Genomic DNA, 25391 nt, shown 5'->3' with positions numbered 1-25391 from the left:
ACCTTGCTCTGATTACCACTTTGGAGTAAAAGGTGATGAATTCGATTTTGGACAGAATTTGACTCGAAATAAGATTGTATTTGTTATGTAAATGACGCAAAATTGTGGACATGACCCACTTGCAGGCCCGGTTTAATCTGCGGGCGTGCAGCGGTCTTTTGAAAGCCACGCTCGGCGGCGTAAAAATGCTTTCGACCGGATCGTTTTAGATCGGTTGGTTTCGTCTCGGTAAAGGTCTCGAAATGATTAGAGATGTTCGGAGTCGCCATCAAGCATTTATGGGATGCTTGGAACCCGTTCGAAATCCACTTTATACCTCGGTCAAATCGAAGCACAAAGCAGCGTTTGACATAGGTACTAAAGATAAGGAAATCGTCCCTCTTTAGCATCCTATCTCTAGAATGACTCTCGTACGCCCTGGATAAGGTCGTCCACTATCCAAAGTTTCTGAGTAAGAGGTGAAGGTACGTATTGGGAAGTCCTTTAATCAGACACCCAATCCCGCCCGCGGTAGCGGCCTCTACTGATCGATCTTGGTTGGTTGAATGCAAAAGTTGATAAAACGGTTTAAATGCATGAATGCGCATCCAATAATTTAAACCTAACATGTGAGAGCTTTCTAAGTCGGTTGATTTAATCCAAGTATCAAGTATAAGATGTCGAGTTGGATTTATGGTAGATTTGCATGCAAGACAAAAATTAAACATCCATTTACCGTATTAGGTTTATGGTGCATAACGTGATCCATTTGTCTTAGTAAAGCATTTTGCAAATATGATTTTGAATGAGCAAATAGTCATCTGATCCGTCCTATATCCGGGCTAACCGGAGTCGGGATCGTCCTGGACTAATGCTAGAAGGGGAAAAGACCCTGCACCAGGCAGCCATATGAGGCGCGAGCCTGTTGGCGATGTAAAGGGGCCTCTCCTGGTTTTGAAAATGAGAAGGAAAAGGCCTGCTTGAGGCGCGGGTCAACCAACGATTATATGCCGTGTTCTGACCTTTTAAAAAACGTTTATAAAACGTATTGAAAATGGGTATTTGAACCCGTTTTGGTTTGAAAGGGTCGTTTAGACCGTATTTGTTGATTTGAAGAACGAGACTTGAATAATCATCATTATTTTGACGATATTCGATGTAGGGTTCGACTTGACAAGCTTGACATGAATAGTTTTGAAAATAATTATGAACTAATTGTTTTAAGTTCATTTGAATATAATTAGTCGGTACTCATCATCGTACCCGCGTTAAAATCCGGTATGGTATGTAGAACCAAGGATGACTTTGTGTTGGTGACTAATACATTTATTTGAAAATGTAAAGAAATGATGAAAGACTTTAAAATACCTTCCAAAATGTAAAGAAATGAAATAAAAGGTTTTAAAATACCTTTTAAATGTTATTAACCAAATATTGTCACCGAAACACGGATTTAACCGTCATGGTATGAGGAACCAAGGGTGAAAAATGTTTTATGGTTAAAACAAATAAAATAAAACAAAAAGGTTTGAAAATATTTGAAATGGTAAAAACCGATTACAAATATGAAAATGAATTAAAGGGGAAAGACGAGAACAAACACGGTTGAGTTCTGACCTGGTCACCTTATTGAGGCGCGAGCATGCCTGCATACCAAGGGGCTTCAGTCTCTGGCCAAAAATCAGTTTTGGCTCGTTTATTCCATGTTTTGGTTCATGTTATGCATGTTTTAGCATGTTATAGTCATGAAACAAATAAAAACATGATAAAAGAAGGATTTTTACACCCTCATACTTACATGCTTGGTTATGGCGAGTGACCGACGTAAGTGTAACAACTCGTTTGGTCGGAAAAAACTCGGTTTAAAACCGTTTTGGTAAGTAAAAAGAGTGTTTTAAGATTAGTGATGGTGTAGTGGTCGAAGTGGTCGGTCAAGTGATTTAATGCACGATGACGGTACCAAACAATGTGTAAGGCTTGTATTTATGATCGGTAGGTCGTAAATACGCGTCGGATTGTGACTTAAGAAGTCGAGTCGAGAATTTTAATGGAGAAAAGAGGGGGCGGACACTCGCGTAAGTTCTCAAATGGGGGAATTTGAGGGGTATTTATAGGAAAATGAGTGGTTGTGTGAGTTTTGAGCGACGTGGCCACCTGGGCTTCTCAAAGAGGCGCGAGCCACGTCGCGGGTTTTCGAGTTGTCTTGTCGCTTTCACACAAGAGCAATCATGATTTGTTCTATCCTAGGATTTGTAGTCATATGTTTGGTACTTGACCATTCATAAATCCGGGAAATCTTAGCATAGAAGGTTTGAAATGGTTTGTTTTTTGTGGTTGACTCGGTTTGACTCGTTGTTGGAGTCGGGATTTGAATTTTTGAGTCGGTTTTTGGTCCGGTGTCGGTTTTGACTCTAGTTAGTGTCATTGCGACCCCGTCGTCGTGCATTAGACACTCCAGGTATTTTTGAAATGTTTTGAAATGTTTTATTTTCGAAATCGTTTTAAGTTTTCCGACGTAAAGTTGTACACAAACTGTCGATCAAACGCCCCGTCTTCAGCTTCGTCCAACAACAATGATAATAACAGAGATGTCACGACTGATCAGCTAGCCAGCCTGCTCACTGCTCTTAAGGTCACCCTGGATCGCGTCGAGACCCGTATCGACGCCCTGGAAAACAAGGAAACTGGAGAACATAATACTCCACCTCTGACTGAAACTGAGAAGAGGCTAAAGCTCTTGGAAGAACAGCTCCTAGCCCGGGGTAACAATATCCATCTTGAGAACAACCGAAGGTTCGAACTGTTGGGGATCAGTTACCTGACAACTTTACCCTGACTAATGTACCTAAGTTCAAAGGAGTGGAGGACCCGCTGAATCATATCCGTGCCTTCAAAGACTACATGGCCATTAAAGGGGTCAAACATGAACTTTTCACCCGGATCTTTCCGTCCTCTTTGGAACCGATCCCTCGCCAATGGTACTACTCCCTTGAACCGAAGAACCTTACTACCTGGGATGAGATCGCGGTTGAATTTGCTAAGCAATACGCTGACAATGTTGAAATCCAAGCCAATACCCGTACCCTTGAGGTCCTAACCCAGAACGACAAGGAGGGAGTCACCGAGTTCTTAACCCGTTGGAGGAGGGTAAGTACTCAGCTGGTCAGCAAGCCGAGTGAGTCAACTTTGGTGGAAAAGTTCGTCAACAGTCTCCGCCCAGTGTATGCCAACTTACTGAGGTATCAAAATATCAAGATCTTCTAAGATCTGCAAATTCTGGGGACACGCATTGAAGATGACCTCCAGAAGGGTGTCCTAGCCAAGACCACTGGCAGAGGCTACCAAGGATCCAAGTATTTTTGAAATGTTTTATTTTCGAAATCGTTTTAGGTTTTCCGACGTAAAGTTGTACACAAACTGTCGATCAAACGTCGCGATTCCAAAGCATGTTATAGTCCGATAATCATCAGGTGTTTGTTGGAGTCTCGGCGATCTCGGGTATATCTCTGAGCCCCCACTTTGACTGAGGCTTGGACAGGGCGAAAGTCAAAGTAGAGCCCCCAGGTCAATCGAAGATTACAACCTGGAGACCCAAGCGACGTCGAGACGGCTCGAAAGGATTCGGGCCAAGGACCTGCCGTCCGGAAGGGCGACGCCAAGGCGACTCGAGGGTACGAGCCAATAACCTATCGTCAGGAATAGTTTAGAGTCTGTCGCCTATTCGTGCGGGTCATTTAAAGTCCGTTAAACTACGTATAATGGCTCGCCAGCCATAAGAAGGAGTCATACCTGAGGCATCTTCGGATATGTCCTTGCGCGTATGCGGGCAAAGGCTCGCCAGCTGTGGTGCGTATGTGAGGAGGGCTCGCAAGCTGCGATGCGTGGTAAGGCTCGCCAGCTGTGGTACGTACCCAAAGAGGGCTCGCCAGCCGCGATGCGTGGTAAGGCTCGCCAGCCATGGTGCGTACGCGAGGAGGGCTCGCCAGCCGCGATGCGTGGTAAGGCTCGCCAGCCATGGGGCGTATCTGAGGAGGGCTCGCCAGCCGCGATACGTGGTAAGGCTCGCCAGCCGCGATGCGTGTTAAGGCTCGCCAGCCATGAGGCGTATTTGAAGAGGGCTCGCCAGCCGCGATGCGTAGTAAGGCTTGCCAGCCATGGGGCGTATTTGAGGAGGGCTCCGCAGCCGCGATGCGTAGTAAGGCTCGCCAGCCATGGGGCGTATCTAAGGAGGGCTCGCCAGTCGCGATGTGTAGTAAGGCTAGCCAGCCATGGGGCGTATCTAAGGAGGGTTCGCCAGCCGCTATGCGTGGTAAGGCTCGCCAGCCATGGGCGTATCTGAGGAGGGCTCGCCAGCCGCGATGCGTGGTAAGGCTCGCCAGCCATGGGGCGTATCTGAGGAGGGCTCGCCAGCCGCGATGCGTGGTAAGGCTCGCCAGCTATGGGGCGTATCTGAGAAGCGTTCGCCAGCCGCGATGCGTGGTAAGGCTCGCCAGCCATGGGGCGTATCTGAGGAGGGCTCGCCTGCCGCGATGCGTGGTAAGGCTCGCCAGCCATGTGGCGTATCTGAGGAGGGCTCGCCAGCCGCGATGCGTGGTAAGGCTCGCCAGCCATGAGGCGTATCTGAGGAGGGCTCGCCAGCCGCGATGCGTGGTAAGGCTCGCCAGCCATGGGGCGGTCGGTTAATGGACCGTGAGAATAGCCGCGTCGGATGGGCTTGTTTTGAAAGTAGCGAAATCGTGGTGCCGCTGTGAAAATAGTGCATTTTGAATTTCACTATCAATGTTGTTGAAATAAGCGGGTTCCGCGAGGAAGCCCCTTGTCGACATTTGGAGGAATAATGAATTTGGAATCTTCACTATTCATTGTTTTTTGTATTTGAAGTGGCAGTTTTGATCGCCGTCTGTTCGAATTTTGAAGGAAATAGCAAATTTTGAATTTTTCTATCGCGTTTGGAGTGACGGTTTATGTGCCGCCATTGACATTTGAAGGAAATAGTGAATTTGGAATATTCACTATTATTTTTGAAGTGACGGTTTATGTGCCGCCGTTTCCATGTGTGGGAAATAGCTGAATTTAATTTCCAACTATTATTTTGAAAATGACGGTTTTAATTGCCGTCGTTTAAAATTCGAAGAAATAGCGAATTTGAGTTTTCACTATTATTTTGAAATTGACAGTTTTAATTGCCGTCGTTTGAATTTTGAGGAAATAGTGAATTTTGAATCTTCACTATCATTTTGTTTTTGAAGGGAAAATGGCGGTTTTGATCGCCGTTTGTTTGAAATTTTTGAAGGAAAATAGCGAATTTATATTTTCACTATTTGTATTTGAGAAAACGACGGTCCTTAAAGTCGTCGATGAAAATTTGAAGTTTGTTATGTGGAAATTGGGCCAAAGCCCAAAATTCGCTGAATAGAGCAAGGGGAGGCATGGTTTAGGCGCGAGCCACCTGGCGAACCAAGGGAGCTTCCCTATTTTTCTGTAAAAGACGCGAGGTTTGACTGCATATCATCCTCACTCATCTTCAACCTTTCGACACAAGAAAACCCAAAAAACGCCATTGTTGGTCCTTTAGCTTGCTTTCATTTGCGTCGATATCATCAATGTCATCTCAAGGTACATATTTCCTCATGAATCCATTTAAATTTGTTGGTCATTTGATAGATTGAATTAGGGCAAAAATTTTAACTTAGAAAATTGATTTGGGCGTTTTTGATTGAGCCCATTTCAAGTGAAATTGATGATTGCATTATGTTAGAAACCTGTTTAGGAGTATAGGGGTGCTTTTAGTTTGCATTTTGGTCCCCGTTCCCGCTCCCTATGCTCGAAAAACGTGAGTGAGGTGAGAAACCGTCTCATCTCACAATGCCAAGTTTATTTGCTTGGATAATGGGTCCCACTAGGTTAGATTGTAGATGGGAAAGACCGTATTTGCCATTGTGGACCTTTGTTGGGTATTGTGGGCAAAATTGGAATTTTTGCCTTTTGTGACGGTCTTATGTCTGATAAAATAAGCGCCTGTTTGGGCTTGAATTGAGTCAGTTTGCCTTGAAATGGACCTTATTTGTAGTTTAGGTCACCTTGAGGCGTGATAAAATCACGTTTGCCTCTTTGCGGTCGTTTTTGAATTTTCGACCGGTTTGTGCTCAAATTGGCGTATAAATTGCCTTTTTGAGCCGTAGAAAAATTCCTCATTGCATTGGGAATGCATTTTGGTTCGTTGGCGGACCTTGTGTGGGTCTTGAGATGCCATTTTTGTTTGCTGTGGTTGTTTTGACTCGTCTTTTGCTTGAAAAGAAGGGCGAGTCGTTTTTTTTCGTGCGTTTTTGTGAATCGTTTTTTTTTGTTTTGTTTGGTTGGATTTGGGCGGGGTTGCCCTTGCTTTGCTTTGCAGGTTGTTTGTTTGTTCCGGGTTTGTCCGATTTACGCTGTCATAATGCCGAAATTTCGGCTGACGTTTTTTTGTTTATTCTTTTGATCGCAGGGTACCATTTGGGACCTACGGGGTCCGTCGTGGAAGCCTTGGAGGAGGAAGATGATCCTGGAGGAGCTACAGTGACCGAGGAGCCTGCTGGAGCCGAGGTGGTAGTGGAGGACGCTTCCGTAGAGGAGGAGAGGCGGCTGACCTGGCCGGCTTGTCCTTTTCGTTGTGGCTCATAGACAGGGTGGCTGATGATTGGGGGTTAACACCGGGGTGGTGCGCTGCATTGTGGTTCTTGGCCTTCTTATCATCCGAAGTCTGGCAGACTCTGTCTTCTTTTTTGTCGTGGAGCAGGAACGAGGTATTACCGTCATGGTAACCACCTCTGCTTCCGTTGTCACTCCTATGGTTCCTGTGTTGCTCCCTTTCTTTTCTGTTTGAGAGGATAGAGAGTGCTTAGTTCGGTAGGTGGTGGATAGCCCCCAGTTCGTTGTCTTAGGCCAGTGTCTGTATGATAGATGTCTGTACCGGATCCTGTTTATACGGTCAGTTGCCCGTATCAAACGTGTGTCGATGTATTTTGCGTGAGGCGGTTTGTGTATTTGTGTTTTTGGATTGTGGCTCATTTTGTGATTTCTGGCTTCTTTTTTGTGTTGTGTTTCGGAGGAGCGCTGTCGGCTGTCAATTCTCCTTTTGCTTTGCACCAGTTCCTGCATCGTTAGTGTAGAAAACAGGCAACAGATAGCACATATACATAAACGCAAACACGTAAAAGCATTTGATTGAAAAACAAAAATTAACCAAGATGACTTGAAGTTAAAATTTGAAATGATATGATTTTTGAAAATTCCGCGACAAGTCGTCACTTTAGATAAAAAGAATTAATTTGAAAATTGAGCAATTAACTCGTGTCGTGAATTAAATTGCATCGAAATGTTGAAATTGATTTGTGACTCGCAAAATTCAAACTCAAACCGTCAGGGATGAATTTTTAGAAAATATTTTTAAAGCATATTTGATTTTTGAGGTCAAGACTCGAATTTGTGAGCGCTTGAATTTTGGAGGAAAACTGATGTCGTGTTATCAATTTTCGATTTTTATTTTGATGGAAAATTGTGAAAAAGCGAAACATTTTCGGAATTTTGATTGACATGAAAACGATCCGTCGCGGATCGGGGCGACTAGCCCTTCCCCCCTTTAAAAAAGAAAGAAAAATCCGTATGTTTAAAGCTGCGTCGTGGAAACTGTGTCGGATTTCGTAAAACGCGAAAATAAGGAAATGTGAGTGTGAGGAAACACAAAAAGTCCTGGATCATCCCGAAGAGGCGCGAGCGTCCTGGCGGGAGGTTTTAGGTGTCAGGAGAACACACAACTTGAAAGAGACAAGTCAAAAGCGGGAATCCTGGGGAAGGCCTAAAGAGGCGCGAGCTTCCTGGCGATGGAATCCAGCTCTCCCCTTTTTCTGAAAAACGCGCTGATCATTTTGTACAAATAGTGATGTTTGCGCTTCATTGTTTCATCATTCGAATCACAAAAACATCTCTATAAAACCTTTTCTTCTTCTTCTTCCACAAAAATATTTCATGGATGCCTTTGAGAATGCGTTGCGACAATGGTGCCGGGATTTGTCGCCTCCCGAAAAGTATCAACTCATTTGCATGGGAGTTGGTCAATTGTTGGTGCTCCGTCAAGTCAAGGTGCAACCCTCATTTCTCGATGCATGTTCTCGGTTTTGGGATTCGAAACACCATGTTTTCATTTTCCCGAAAGGTGAAATTTGTCCTCTTGCCGAAGAAGTTGGAGCCATTGGTGGGTGGCCGGGTTGTGTTCCGGTGCTTCATCCGACTCGGTTGTGCTATAAGGAGAAATTCCGTTCCATGTTGGGTTCATCGACGAGTCAAGTCAACTTCCTCCTTGCTCCTCATGGTGTGGATATGTTGACTCTTATCAACATCTTTTCCAACCGATTAGATGCCAATGTTTCGGAGGTGGCTAGGAGAAGGGCTCTTGCCTTTTGCCTTGTCGATGTATACCTCTTTGTTGATGCTTTGAAGAAGGAGGGGCCGAAATGCTATGGTAGCATGACCCTTGTTCACGTGGTTGAGCAAATGGAGCATGGTAGAGATCCATCGTGGTTGGTGCTTGGCGAGATCATCCAAGCCTTGGACAAGGAAGGCTCTTGTGGAGAAGCTCCCTCGTTTGGATCCCCAAGGATCCTCCAAGTGTGGCTATTGGAGAGGCTAAGGTATGTAGAGCCTCCGGTTGACTCTTCTTCTGATTCCTTCCGTCACCTTACCAAGAGGAAGAAGTTATACTCGGATAGTTTTGCTTCTACCGAGGCTTATTGGGTCGCAAGATTGGCGGAGGAGGGTGGTCCTCACATCCGTTGGGTGGTGACATGGTGTCACTTGAGGTCCTTCATGGGGTTGGCCTTGCCAACCTCTCGATACTTCAAATCGACAACCTCGTCCTTACGGAATTTGGACCTCTCTTCCAAGGACGGAGCTCGTGACCACTTGACATAAGCGGGAGTCACCCATAACGTGGCAACGGGGTTAGGTACCTCCCAAAGCGGCCGAGTGGCCCACCATCTTTCGAAGACCTCCACAAGCTCGGAGTTCCGGAAAACATTCTCTTGGACAAGGGTATCTTGAGCGGGCACCTTTTGTTGACACCCCATTTGCCTCATGAGCCTTTCGGGATAAATGAAGGAAGCAACCTTCAAACCCACCACCATCAAAGAACGAGGACTAGCACCCGAAGCGGGCAACCCCGTGAAGGACCTCAAGTGCCACCATGGCACCACCCAACGGATGTGAGGACCACCCTCCTCCGCCAATATTGCGACCCAATAAGCCTCGGTAGAAGCAAAACTATCCGAGTATAACTTCTTCCTCATGGTAAGGTGACGGAAGGAATAAGAAGATGAGTCAACCGGAGGCTCTACATTCCTTAGCCTCTCCAATAGCCACACTTGGAGGATCCTTGGGGATCCAAACGAGGGAGCTTCTCCACAAGAGCCTTCCTTGTCCAAGGCTTGGATGATCTCGCCAAGCACCAACCACGATGGATCTCTACCATGCTTCATTTGCTCAACCACATGAACAAGGGTCATGCTACTATAGCATTTCGGCCCCTCCTTCTTCAAAACATCAACAAAGAGGTATACATGGACAAGGCAAAAAGCAAGAGCCCTTATCCTAGCCACCTCCGAAACATTGGCATCTAATCGGTTGGAAAAGATGTTGATAAGAGCCAACATATCCACACCATGAGGAGCAAGGAGGAAGTTGACTTGACTCGTCGACAAACCCAACATGGAACGTAATTTCTCCTTATAGCACAACCGAGTTGGAGGAAGCACCGGAACACAACCCGGCCACCCACCAATGGCTCCAACTTCTTCGGCAAGAGGACAAATTTCACCTTTCGGGAAAACGAAAACATGGTGTTTCGAATCCCAAAACCGAGAACATGCTTCGAGAAATGAGGGTTGCACCTTGACTTGACGGAGCACCAACAATTGACCAACTCCCATGCAAATGAGTTGATACTTTTCGGTGAAAGATCATTGATCCATATTAGACTCTCTAATAAAATTAATTTATCTCATAAATTATCATTTAGGTGATCTATGTAACATGCATGCTAATATGAAAGCATAAAAGGAAAGAACAATTTCCTTACATTGAATTTGTGGTAAAAAGGGCACAAACTAGTTCACCTTACTAGCTTGTTCTTGAGCTTATACCAATGGAAGATCCTCCTTGCAAATCTTCAATATAGAAGATCTCCTTCTTGTTGCACCCAAGAACTAACCCAAAAATAATAACAAGTATGAACTAGAACTTGTTAATATTTTACCCTTGATTATTATTAGTTGTATTACTAACTAGTCTTAGTAATATTATTTGTGTTCTTACTAACAAGCTTAGTAGTAAGGATTATTATTTTAGAGAGATGAATAAGATGTTCACATGCATGTAGGTAGAGTAAAGAAGTGAGGTCGAGTAAAATGTGAACAATAGATGGAGTATATAGGGAAGGGAAGTGGCGGGTGGAAGGTGGAGTGAGGGAGTGGAGAAAATTTGTCTTATGTTTTTATCTTACATCACATGCAAACCCTTACATAAGATAAATTATGGTAGTATACAAAATAAGGTGAAATGATTATGTGAATAATCATCCACTACTCTTATTTTACACGGTCCACTTGACCATATACGGATCCATGTTGGTTCTTATATTTGTCGCACAAATCCGTGTAATTTTTATTTTAAACATCGTATCATGTTTAAATACTTCCATAATTAATTCGTCCAATTCACTCCGTAAATATACGTGTACCACTACACATATTATTTACGTACTAATATTAATCACATTAATCAATTAGTACAATTTTAGTAAATTAACAGTTAATTAACTAAAACCCGTTTCCCAAAACTTATTATTTAATTATCGCATAATTAAATAGTAAATGTCGTTCCTCGAGTTCGCAACTCGAAATCTCTCTAAAAATAATCGACTAACCTCTTAGTCTATTAATCAAGGGACTAAACAAATTGTATCTCATACAACTAATTAGTTATCAATTGGGGTTCGTTCCTTTTGGTGTGACCGAAAGGGGTCAGTTGATCACCGCCGTCTCACGACAATAACGTCAAACTCTAGTCAGCCAACCGTTATCGATTTACGTTAATCAACTGACGAGGATCAATAATTAAATATCTGATGATATTCCATTAATGAGATTTATTATGTTAACGCACTATTGTGGAGGACACTAACTCCAACAATCTCCCACTTGTCCGACACAAGGTGTGCGCTACCAATTCTCTTGTCCGTTTTAATCTCCCACTCAATTTAAGGTGTCTTTCAGGTCACACTTGCACATGAACACATCGCGAGTGGTTTTCTCGATCGGCAGTGTGACTACCTGACCGGAAAAATCTCCCACAGATTACTTCCGAGCGTGGCCACGCCTTTGTAGTCATTAACTCCTCGAGTGGCCTTGAGATATAGTTACCCAACGTGGGTGGACAATTCCTGTATGCCCTATCTATCCTATTGCACAATCTGACTCACCATGACCTAGTAAATGCCCTTTTGGCCTCCTTTCACGGCACGACCTAGGAAAAAAACCAAAGTCACTCGGAAACTGCACTTGCTCAGATATTGTTTTCCAGTCAAAAGAATCGACTCATTAGAACATCTTAGAGATCCCCGCCACGACCAGGCGTCTATAATAGAACTTAAGGACTCTCTAAATGGTCACTGTCCGGCAAAGTGTCACACACTCTGCCTATGTAATCGAACAGTCATCACATATGACCTTATGGTGTTGAACAACCATCAATCGACTTACAATCTAGTCACTCCGAGACGTCACCTCATTAAGTGACTAGGGACAAAATACAATGTTCATCTTATTCACTTGAATATTGTTCAACATTGTCTCCACAACTTATTCGGATAAACAAGGTATTCTTGTTTTCAAATCAAATCAATAATTGAGTTCTTAAAGAAACTCTAACAATGAATGCGATCATCACTTATGTAAATATCAATACTCTATCCAATATTTACATAACGATCTTCAGCAATTGAGGTATACTGCTCAATCACATTGAGATGACATAACCATCATGTCTATCTTATGCCAACGGCTTTGGTTAGAGGATTAGCAACAGTTGCATCACTCTAATTTCCATTGCTATTTTCCTATGTTCTATGCAATCTTTTCATCACATAGAGCCTTTCTAAGTACATGTCTAAACAAGTTTTAAGACTCTGGTTCTAAAGCCAGTCAAACACTCCCACTGTTTTCACAGTCTCTCGGGATACGATATTCGGCTAACAGAACTACTCTAGTCCCATTAAATTCCGGTTATCTACTATCTCTCTTACAACATCGGATGTTGTAATGTACTTAGCTTTCGTTCATGATTTGTACGTATAACATTTATGCATACACATCCTTCATATGACATCTTTTATGTATGATTCCTCATACATGTTTGCTATATACATGTATAACTTCTTATACACATATGTATAACTTCTTATACATATTATTCTTTATGCATATAGCACTCTTACATGCTAACCATTCCTTAACGAGGCCCATAACATCTTATAAGAATATGAATGTTTCCGTGTAATCCTTTTACACAAAATTCATATATTCCTCCAGTCAAGAGTAAATCCTCAGTGCTTCTCAAGTACTCAAGGATGCTCTTGATAATCATCTAGTGACACTCACTAGAAAATGATTGGTAATGACTTCTCATGTTCTCAACATGATAAGTCCCGACGAGAGAAGCTTTTAGCATATTTAATAGATCTTGCAGCGGAAGCACAAGAGATCATTTATATTTTTCAACAACTTGAACGAGTCAAGAATCTTATCACATAAGTCTCTTGACTATAATGCTAATATCCATGGAGATCTATCTCATTAGATCCGGATATTTATGATGCGCCATGCTACTCTCAAATATTCACCCGAGAATATTTCAAGTCACTAATATGTCAAACACATATTTAGACTAAGAAACATCACCTTAGCTACATTTCTAGTCACTAATATGTCAAGCACATATTTAGACTAAGAAACTCACTTTAGCTCCCACTAAACTCCATGTATCATAATGGTACCTCAACACCCGAATAATACCATTTTGATAGACTACATGATTGAACCCAAAGTTCCAACTCTTTGACGTATATAGATCACAAAAGGGATCTTTCAAGCATGCTAGGCTTCTTAGCATTGACAACATCAACAAAACTTCTCCTAAGGAGAAAGTTTCATTATTCATTTGCCGAATCTCATCCTCGTGAGAAGCTATATTGCTAAGAACATACGAATTGATAAAGGCATTTGGGTTGTCACAAAACTCTCTATAACAAGCCCAAAATTTTAAACATCTTATGTAACCTTTACGACAAGATCAAGGTAACCAACCAAAGTTTTCACCTTAAATCAAGTCTTTGAAAACATCTCGTGTTTCCTTCCTTATCGCATCGTGTGCAAGGAGATCAATTCGAATTGCATGGTGACACACCATCACATAGAGTTCATACTATAGAAAAGCCTTTGATGAGGGTTTAAGATTCGTGACTTTTGAAAAGTAACGCAATATTATCGCAAAATTATCTCCTTATAACCACTGAGCCACAATAAAGAACGTCTTCTTGCATTGTACTCACCACTGAGCCTCAATAAAGAACATCTTCTTGCATTGTACTCAGTTTGTGGGTCTTGGACTTCCGTAAGTTCAAAATTTCTCCCACTCTGTCTTCCAGAAAATGAAATCTTTCTGGAAAGACAGTATTATGAGCCACATACACTTTGTTCTCGTTTTGGAGGAGTAAAAACCAAGTGGTTCAATTTTGGATAACCCTCACAAATACACAAATTGGTTCTGAACATAAACATTTATGATCCCAAATGTATAAAAAGACAAGTTAGGGACTCTCCATATCCATATCTCATATGGAGTCATTTAGGCTATTATAGTCGGGTTTTAAACTTTTAGTGAGAAAATAGCTTACAAAATTGCGAAAAACCTCAAACTATATCTCATAAAGTTCGGTTTATATACTTGACTACACCATACTCTATGGTGTCCTAAGGAGAAGGTATTATGTGAACTGGTTCACAATCTTCTTAGTGATTATCAAGGTCATTACTTGATATTACCCATTTGATCTTCAAAGTCATTACTTTGAAACTTCCGATCAACATCTTGATCTTGATGTACTTTTTGTTTACTACTTCATTTTGAAAATATAACACATTTCAAAAATCACTTTTATGTCTTGTTAAATAGATACGAGGTTTTCATATATACTTAACATTACGGTAAAAGTAACGAAGTATAAATATATAACCAACTATCAGCCTTACACATCCGTATGTATATGGTCAATCACCTCACTATTGTGTTTCTTTTCTAAAAAAGAAAAACATAATACATGCACACATACCATAAGACTCACAATCAAATGGTTGTTCAATGTGCTTTTTGTTTATTCGTTTGAAACGAATTTACTTGAGATTTGATCAATTGGGTTCACCAGATTAGAGACTTTAAATCTACAAGATAGTTTAATATTTAGTTTTCGTGAAGAATGTAATATTCCTCTAACTTGAGTGGTCTAAACCAACCACCAAGTTATCATAGGAGTAGGTACAACCTTTTGTTTTAAATCACATGAGTGATGCCTTCTATGTACAAACATAGATGATTACATTCTTTTAAAACCAAATTTAGGTACATTTGTCCCTATCGAAATCATTGCTACTCTAGCACCATTTCGATACAAAAATGTCCTATGCTAGACGTCTTACGTTTTATCAATTCATGTAAACTTCTTTACAAAGAAATGACCCGTACTTGGTATCTCATGCCAAGATAGTGGAACTATCTATTGAGTAGATGTCTCTTTCAACTTTGTTCTATCACATACATCTAGGGTTGATACTTCTTGACGCCCACTCACTTTCACATTCCTCTTTGCTTCAATCAAGCAAAAATGAATCTTACGAAGACCTCTCTTCATGTCATTCGTGATATTTTATACACTTAGTAAGAGTGAATTACTATAAAGTGAGTGCAACATGTGGCAAAATCTCAATTTCTTGCGAAATTGGACTACTTAACCGTTCAATTGTTATCATATGCTTAAACTCTTTAGCGCATAAACAATCGATTTGGCCTTTATCGAATTGAGCCATTTGACGGTATTATATTGGAGTATTATTTGTGTTTTTGAAAACTCTTTTCGCAAACTTTTGAATTACTCTTGAGTAATTAAAAACTAATTTGTCATCTTCATGACGGAGGTGTCACTTCCGAAATCAAGACTCTCTTGATAAAATGTGACTTCCTTTTAAACTCGTTATATGAGTTTACAACATAAAACCCCTTTTTAATATGTATGGACGTTAAGTTGTATAATAATCGCAAAAATCGTTGTAAGCTTATATAGGTGAATTGGTAAATCATGTTACCAATCATTAATTCCTTCAAAGAAACCGCTTCCTATGAAAGAACGAAAGGAGTATAATAATAAATAGAGGATGAAAGGAGGATGAAGTGCGCGATGTCATAGTAAATACATTAATGAAAAAGAACGAAAAATAGGAAAAATTAACATTCAATGTTTTTAAAAATACTTGTGAAAACATGTTCAACAAGTTATAACATTTATATAATGATCTCCCACTAAATTATATAAATGATTCCAAGATCCGTCTTTAGACAAAAATAGGCATCGCTTGGGCGAAACATCCCATAATTGTGTAAATTCGGTAAGTCACGTTGACTAATTCTACCTCTAGAACTCTTGGTCGACGAATTTCCTTAAATCCATCTACTAGCCCCGGAACATAAGACCGTCTTATATCCCGTTGAGTCCAACCAATTTTAGCGTGTGATAACCGTTTACCACCCTACTTACCCAAGGTAAAAAGAGAACACCCGCTTGGGGCGCGTGGCTCTAATGAACAAGAGATTCATAGGTGTTACTAATTGGTAAGGCTAATCTCAATTTTAGTTATGTGAGAGATCTTGTCAATTTAGTCATAAATTCCTTATAAGTTAATTAATTCGGTGAATGTAAATGACGTGAATTGACAACCGCGAAAATAAAATGCATGTGAATGGCGATTTTGGCATGCGCGAAAATAAAACAAGTAAACATGTAAGCATATGAATAAATCCTAGTATGGCCACCTAGTTAATAAAAACTAGTCTATTACATTTCGGAAACCAACTCCTTGGTCCCTTGCCTCTTCATTCCATAAGTGGCTCTTCCTTGTGGGATTTGGAACACCTTCCAAAAATAGACTCCGTCTCGTTGTAATCCGTCTTTTTGAAACGCCGGTAAAAATAACTATTACAAATGAATTACATAGCTATTCCTATTATACATTAATTAATAAAATAAATAAAACTATTAATTAATTACAAACCGACGATACGAGATCGTATTTAATTACAAACATATCGATATTCCCATTCATTTCGGGTAATAACGATTAAAATTAACTAGGCCATACTAGGTACAACAAGATAAATACTTTAAATAAATGATAATCATTCATTCAACTTAAATAAATATGCTTAAAATGCTGTAAAATGATGCCAAAATCGCCCTATCTATCATTCGTTGGTATCCATCTCGGTTTTTGTGGATTTAATCGATTTTTAACATGTAAAAATCAATAATCAACTCTTAAATCTCATTTAAGTCCAAACTAATTCTCCAAACTGTTTTGAACCTCAAAATTAATCCTCACTAATTTTATGATAAATAATTAGTTTGATTTGGTGATATTTTGCTAATTTAATCGGTAAAATCATAATATTTAAGTAAAAATCCAAAATAATTGAAACATTACCCAAACAATTGAAACAAAAATTTTTAGTATTCTGGAACACTCCCAAGAACACCAAAATGTCATAAAAATTGCCCAAAAAATTCCGGATAAAATTTATGAAGAAAAAGATCGATATTTATCGGTTTTTAACCACTAAAACCAATAAACATCAAAACAAAGTGAAAACACACATGAAAAATCACTTTTGACATTTAAATAATATTCTTAAATGTACATAAATTTATCATGGGCATAATCAAAAGTTTCAAAATTATGATTAATTAATTTGACTTTTATCAACTTTTATCTCATAAAATCAATAAACATGCAAAAAATTCGAACCAACCTTCAACTTTTTGCATACAATCAGTAGAAAACATGCATGAAATACCACAAAAAATCCATGCACCGAATAAACTTTTAACTAATTTTAGTCAATTTTTCACTAAAATGCGACATTTTGACTAGGTTTTCTACCAAAAAACATTAAAAATAGCAAAATAACTTCAAAAATCACCAAACAATTCCACAAACCTTTTGAGATCAGTAGGTATGCACGTCCCAAAAATTTCGTGCTAAAACCTCTTCTAACACAATTTTTGAGTTTTTATAAATTATCACATAATTCATTAAAATGCTTAAAATCAACATGCAAATTACAAGCCTAAGCTCTGATACCACTTGAAAGATCATAGATCCATATTAGACTCTCTAATAAAATTAATTTATCTCATAAATTATCATTTAGGTGATCTATGTAATATGCATGCTAATATGAAAGTATAAAAGGAAAAAACAATTTCCTTACATTGAATTTGTGGTAAAAAGGGCACAAACTAGTTCACCTTACTAGCTTGTTCTTGAGCTTATACCAATGGTAGATCCTCCTTGCAAATCTTTAAAATAGAAGATCTCCTTCTTGTTGCACCCAAGAACTAACCCAAAAATAATAACAAGTATGAACTAGAACTTGTTAATATTTTACCCTTGATTATTATTAGTTGTATTACTAACTAGTCTTAGTAATATTATTTGTGTTCTTACTAACAAGCTTAGTAGTAAGGATTATTATTTTAGAGAGATGAATAAGATGTTCACATGCATGTAGGTAGAGTAAAGAAGTGAGGTCGAGTAAAATGTGAACAATAGATGGAGTATATAGGGAAGGGAAGTGGCGGGTGGAAGGTGGAGTGAGGGAGTGGAGAAAATTTGTCTTATGTTTTTATCTTACATCACATGCAAACCCTTACATAAGATAAATTATGGTAGTATACAAAATAAGGTGAAATGATTATGTGAATAATCATCCACTACTCTTATTTTACACGGTCCACTTGACCATATACGGATCCATGTTGGTTCTTATATTTGTCGCACAAATCCGTGTAATTTTTATTTTAAACATCGTATCATGTTTAAATACTTCCATAATTAATTCGTCCAATTCACTCCGTAAATATACGTGTACCACTACACATATTATTTACGTACTAATATTAATCACATTAATCAATTAGTACAATTTTAGTAAATTAACAGTTAATTAACTAAAACCCGTTTCCCAAAACTTATTATTTAATTATCGCATAATTAAATAATAAATGTCCCTCCTCGAGTTCGCAACTCGAAATCTCTCTAAAAATAATCGACTAACCTCTTAGTCTATTAATCAAGGGACTAAACAAATTTATCTCATACAATTAATTAGTTATCAATTGGGGTTCGTTCCTTTTGGTGTGATCGAAAGGGGTCAGTTGATCACCGCCGTCTCACGACAATAACGTCAAACTCTAGTCAGCCAACCGTTATCGATTTACGTTAATCAACTGACGAGGATCAAATAATTAAATATCTGATGATATTCCATTAATGAGATTTATTATGTTAACGCACTATTGTGGAGGACACTAACTCCAATATTCGGGACATTCGGGAGGCGACAAATCCCGGCACCATTGTCCCAACGCATTCTCAAAGGCATCCATGAAATATTTTTGTGGAAGAAGAAGAAGAGGTTTTATAGAGATGTTTTTGTGTTTGGGATGATGAAACAATGAAGCCCAAACATCACTATTTGTACAAAATGATCAGCGTGTTTTTCAGAAAAAGGGGAGAGCTGGATTCCATTGCCAGGCAGCTCGCGCCTCTTTAGGCCTTCCCCAGGATTCCCGCTTTTGACTTGTCTCTTTCAAGTTGTGTTTTCTCCTGACACCTCAAACCTCCCGCCAGGACGCTCACGCCTCTTCGGGATGATCCAGGACTTTTTGTGTTTCCTCACACTCACATTTCCTTATTTTCGCGTTTTACGAAATCCGACACGGTTTCCACGACGCAGCTTTAAACATACGGATTTTTCTTTCTTTTTTTAAAGGAGGGAAGGGCTAGTCGCCCCGATCCGCGACGGATCGTTTCCATGTCAATCAAAATTACGAAAATTTTTCGGTTTTTCACAATTTTCCATCAAAATAAAAATCGAAAATTGATAACACGACATCAGTTTTCCTCCAAAATTCAAGCGCTCACAAATTCGAGTCTTGACCTCAAAAATCAAATATGCTCGTAAAAATATTTTCTAAAAATTCATCCCTGACGGTTTGAGTTTGAATTTTTCGAGTCACAAATCAATTTCAACATTTCGATGCAATTTAATTCACGACACGATTTAATTGCTCAATTTTCTAATTAATTCCTTTTATCTAAAGTGACGACTTGTAGCGGAATTTCTAAAAATCATATCATTTTAAATTTTAACTTCAAGTCATCTTGGTTAATTTTTGTTTTTCAATCAAATGCTTTTACGTGTTTCCGTTTATGTATATGTGCTATCTGTTGCCTGTTTTCTACACTAATGATGCAGGAACTGGTGCAAAGCAAAAGGAGAATTGACAGCCGACAGCGCTCCTCCGAAACACAAAAAAAGCCAAAAATCACAAAATGAGCCACAATCCAAAAACATATATATACAAACCGCCTCACGCAAAATGTAAATATGTATAGAAAAGAGTCCAAGACACGGACAAGCTACTACAACTACTCAGCGCCTCCCGTCGGACCAGTCCCGGTCTCACGAGGAGTCGCCGCCAACGCAGATACTACCACCTGCTCAGACTCCCTCTCCGGGGAACTCTCCAGCGTCTCACGCTCCATCTCGACGTGAAGCTCCTCCGCTGCAGCCAGCTGAGCCCTCAGAGAGGCAATCTCCGCGTCTCGGCTCCGTAACTCGTCCTCACGACGCCTCAACTCCTGGTCCCGACGAGTGATCCCCAACCCCTGGGCCTCGATCATCGACCTAGCTGCATTTAACTCAACGCGGACCCGAGCAAGCTCCGCTGGATCCCCAGTACCCTACAAAACACAATACAGATCATCAAGACCTAAAAACATGAAATGCAACACAAAATACACAAAAACAACACACAAAAAGTACCTGAGAAAGCCGAGCCTCCCTCGCAGCCAGGTCACCGGCAAGCGCCCTCCAGCGGTTAGCCATCCGCCACAAAGCCTGATGACTAATGGTCGTCACCTACAAATAAAAAATATCCTTCAATACAATGCAAGGCAAAGCCTAAAATGAGAAAAAATGTTCAAGTCAGGAACTCACCCTCAGGACGATCAACCTCCACTCCATGCCGGCGTCGGTCACCTCGGCAACCGCAGGCACCGGTAAGCGCAGCTGAAGCTCCTCGCTGCTCGACCCCTGAAAGGTAGTCTCTGTTGGGAAAGCTGGGGGCTGAGTCCTCATTAGCAGGTTGACTCCCTACCATTTGGATCCACATCAAAGATGACAAACCCTCCTATCAAGAGACGTAGTGAAAACAAAAGAACAGAGGAAAATATACCTCAATCGGGTACCAAGCAAGCCTCGACAACCGGAAGGTGTCGTAGTCGACGTCCCGCAGCAACATCTCCTCACCTCCCTGACCGTGAAGGTGCTCCTCAACCTCGTCGGGGGTCGACTCCTGGAACAACACCCTCGGCGGATCTACCGGTACCACGAAAGTCTCGGTGAAGCACTGACGAGCTAAACGCTCGCCCAGGTACCAAACCGGCTCGATCGCCGTCTCCAGGTACAAACACAGGGAGCTGCGAGGCCGCAAACACTCCCTGATAGCAGCCGGCACGTCCGTGTAGTGCGCCCAAGGCCGCCCAATAAACTGCATTCAAGACAAAGCTACTCAGCCGACTGGGGGCTTCCTAAGCTACCTAGTCACCCTACCCCTATCTACTTCTATAAAGAAGAGGGAGAAAAGAACGAGAACTTACATCAGCAATCCGAAGCTTGTTCACACGACGCCTGTAGTCCTCGTAAGTCGACTTAGTCGACTTCTTCCGAGCCACCGTCCAACCCCTCACAGCAGGGTAGGTCGAGGGAACACCGCCTGTAGTCCCCAGACGCAGAGGGATGAAGTAAGCGTACAACCAAGCCTGTAATCAAACACAGCAAACACAAATCAACAAATTTCTCAAAAATTGCCAAAATCAAAATCAAAATCAAACTCAAAAAAAAAAACTACAAAAAATGCTCGTACCTCCAAGATGAGGCCGGGACCAACCAAAGCAGGGGCACTACCATCCCCCACTGCCTCCGGACGCACCGTTGCGTGCATGTACCGGGTAAAACTCGCCAAGGCCGGCGTAACCTAGTCAAACTGACCCAAAGTGTCAAGGTCAGCAAGGAGGGAAAGCAATTTGGTCGAAAAGCGCCCACCCTTGTCACCAAAGTACGTGGCACCCAAGAAGTACCACAACCGCGCCTCCTGCGCGTCAGCCTCAGCCTCTGCCTCCGGAATCTCCAACGGCGCCGGAACTGCACATGCCACCCTCCCACTGAAGTGGTCTCTCACATACGAACTCGCGATCGTGCACGGGTAATGTCGAAGGCTCGAGCAAAGCGATCTGATCGACGAGTAACCGCAGGAGAAGACACTCTCTCCGGCGTCTCGGTTAACTCAACAGGCGTCTTGCCACAAGGGTAGCCAGATATCATGGCGAAATCCTCTAAGGTCACACCGACCTCCCAAACTCCATGTGAAACGACGACGTCGTATCCCAATACCAATCCAACATGGCGCGGATCAGACACAAGTTCTACCTAATCGAAGACCTGTGAATATCCCGCCAAGCGGCCACCAACGACCCAAAAGCCGACCTCTCTATCAACGCCCTCGTCCCGGCTCGGAGAACGTCGTAAAAGCCCAGGCAGGTAGTGAAGCCCGAGAAAGTCCTCATGGTGCCGATCTCCTGAAATAAAAAACAAACAATGTCAGAATCCCTATTAAGGCCTGACACTTCAAAAGTGACAAAAGTTCAAACGGGGGACACAACTCACCAAGCCCTCGTGAGCATGGTAGAAGATGTGCCTGTCCAGTCGAAGCAACAACTGGCTACCATCAAAACCCTCGGCCCAAGTAGGCGCCGCCCGCAGGTTCAGCCCCCGTGGGGCTGTAGCCCGTCTAGCTCTCCAACTCGCGACGTCGGCGTCGTCCTCAACTGTATCCGCCCTCCGTCTCTTCTGACCACGAGACTCAACGTGGCAGACGAGAGGCCTCTCAACGACCCTAACGACATTCTGTAACGTCCGTCTGGTCAGCCGAGGAGTCCACCTCCTCGTAGAAACCCTCCTCCCGGAGGTACCAGCCTCAGAACCAGTCTGAGCTCTCCTAGCGTCGGTAGCCCCAACAACGGGCTCCTCACGCACCTCAACGGACCTCCCGGCCTCGACAGTCTCCGCATGAGGTCCCTCCTCCTCGAGATCATCCTCCACTAACGCAGCGGGTACACTAACCGGAGTGCTAACCGGCCCCGTCCCGAACAACTCCTCAAAAGTCGCAGCAAGGGACCCAGCCTGTCCCGAACACTCTCCTGCAAACAAAAAACGTCAGCCGAAATTTCGGCATTATGACGGCGTAAATCGGACAAACCCGGAACAAACAAACAACCTGCAAAGCAAAGCAAGGGCAACCCCGCCCAAATCCAACCAAACAAAAAAAAATGATTCACAAAAACGCACGGAAAAAAACGACTCGCCCTTCTTTTCAAGCAAAAGACGTGTCAAAACAACCACAGCAAACAAAAATGGCATCTCAAGACCCACACAAGGTCCGCCAACAAACCAAAATGCATTCCCAATGCAATGAGGAATTTTCCTACGGCTCAAAAAGGCAATTTATACGCCAATTTGAACACAAACCGGTCGAAAATTCAAAAACGACCGCAAAGTGGCAAACGTGATTTTATCACGCCTCAAGGTGACCTAAACTACCAATAAGGTCCATTTCAAGGCAAACTGACTCAATTTAAGCCCAAACAGGCGCTTATTTTGTCAGACATAAGACCGTCACAAAAGGCAAAAATTCCAATTTTGCCCACAATACCCAACAAAGGTCCACAATGGCAAATACGGTCTTTCCCGACTACAATGCAACCTAATGGGACCCATTATCCAAGCAAATAAACTTGGCATTGTGAGATGAGACGGTTTCTCACCTCACTCACGTTTTTCGAGCATAAGGAGCGCGAACGGGGACCAAAATGTAAACTAAAAGCACCCCTATACTCCTAAACAGGTTTCTAACCTAATGCAATCATCAATTTCACTTGAAATGGGCTCAATCAAAAACGCCCAAATAAATTTTCTAGGTTAAAATTTTTGCCTTAATTCAATCTATCAAATGACCAACAAATTTAAATGGATTTATGAGAAATACGTACTTCGAGATGACATTGATGATATCGGCGCAAATGAAAGTAAGCTAAAGGACCAACAATGGCGTTTTTTGGGTTTTCTTGTGTCGAAAGGTTGAAAATGAGTGAGGATGATATGCAGCCAAACCTCGCGTCTTTTACAGAAAAATAGGGAACCCCCCTTGGTTCGCCAGGTGGCTCGCGCCTAAACCAGGCCTCCCCTTCCTCTATTCAGCGAATTTTGGGCTTTGGCCAAATTTCCACATAACAAACTTCAAATTTTCATCGACGACCTTAAGGACCGTCGTTTTCTCAAATACAAAAAACAAATAGTGAAAATATAAATTCACTATTTTCCTTCAAAAATTTCAAACAAACGGCGATCAAAACCGCCATTTTCCCTTTAAAAACAAAATAATAGTGAAGATTCAAAATTCACTATTTCCTCAAAACTCAAACGACGGCAATTAAAACTGTCAATTTCAAAATAATAGTAAAAACTCAAATTCGCTATTTCTTCGAATTTTAAACGACGGCAATTAAAACCGTCATTTTCAAAATAATAGTTGGAAATTAAATTCAGCTATTTCCCACACATGTCAACGACGGCACATAAACCGTCACTTCAAAAGTAATAGTGAAGATTCCAAATTCACTATTTCCTTCAAATGTCAACGGCGGCACATAAACCGTCACTCCAAACGCGATAGTAAAATTCAAAATTTGCTATTTCCTTAAAAATTCGAACAGACGGCGATCAAAACCGCCACTTCAAATTCAAAAAACAATGAGTAGTGAAGATTCCAAATTCACTATTCCTCCAAATGTCGACAAGGGGCTTCCTCGCGGAACCCGCTTATTTCAACAACATTGATAGTGAAATTCAAAATGCACTATTTTGACGGCGGCACCACGAGTTCGCTACTTTTAAAACAAGCCCATCCGACGCGGCTATTCTCACGGTCCATTAACCGACCGCCCCATGGCTGACGAGCCTTAATATGCATCACGGCTGGCGAGCCCTCCTCAGATACGCCCCATGGCTGGCGAGCCTTACCACGCATCGTGGCTGGCGAGCCCTCCTCAGATATGCCTCATGGCTGGCGAGCCTTACCACGCATCGCGGCTGGCGAGCCCTCCTCAGATACGCCCCATGGCTGGCGAGCCTTACTACGCATCGCGGCTGGCGAGCCCTCCTCAGATACGCCTCATTGCTGGTGAGCCTTACCACGCATCGCGGCTGGCGAGCTTTCCTCAGATACGCCTCATGGCTGGCGAGCCTTACCACGCATCGTGGCTGGCGAGCCCTCCTCAGATAAGCCCCATGGCTGGCGAGCCTTACCACGCGTCGCGGCTGGCGAGCCCTCCTCAGATACGCCCCATGGCTGGCGACCCTTACTACGCATCGTGGCTGGCGAGCCCTCCTCATATACGCCCCATGGCTGGCGAGCCTTACCACGCATCGCGGCTGGCTTGCCCTCCTCAGATACTCCCCATGGCTGGCGAGCCTTACCATGCATCGCGGCTGGCAAGCCTTCCTCAGATACGCACCATGGCTGGCGAGCCTTACCACGCATCGTGGCAGGTGAGCCCTCCTCACATACGCACCACAGCTGGCGAGCCTTTGTCCACATACGCGCAAGGACATATCCGAAGATGCCTCAGGTATGACTCCTTGATGTGGGCGTGTCGTGGTCGTCACACATCCAATCAAACACATTTATAATACTCAACAAACAACTAGTTAGTGGTAAGTCGAGGTCGATCCATGGGACGGTGTGCTTTGGGTTCTAAGTCTATCTATCTCAATTTATGCTAGTGTCACAATTTGTTTGGGTTTGTAGTTGTGTTCTAAACTAATAAAAGCAATAAAGTAAAACAAGCAATAAAAGGAAGGATGTAAACAAATGATTA

This window comes from Silene latifolia, chromosome 4 (genome assembly GCF_048544455.1).
Source record: "Silene latifolia isolate original U9 population chromosome 4, ASM4854445v1, whole genome shotgun sequence".
Lineage (NCBI taxonomy): Eukaryota > Viridiplantae > Streptophyta > Magnoliopsida > Caryophyllales > Caryophyllaceae > Silene > Silene latifolia.
Note: the sequence above shows the minus strand (reverse complement) of the source record.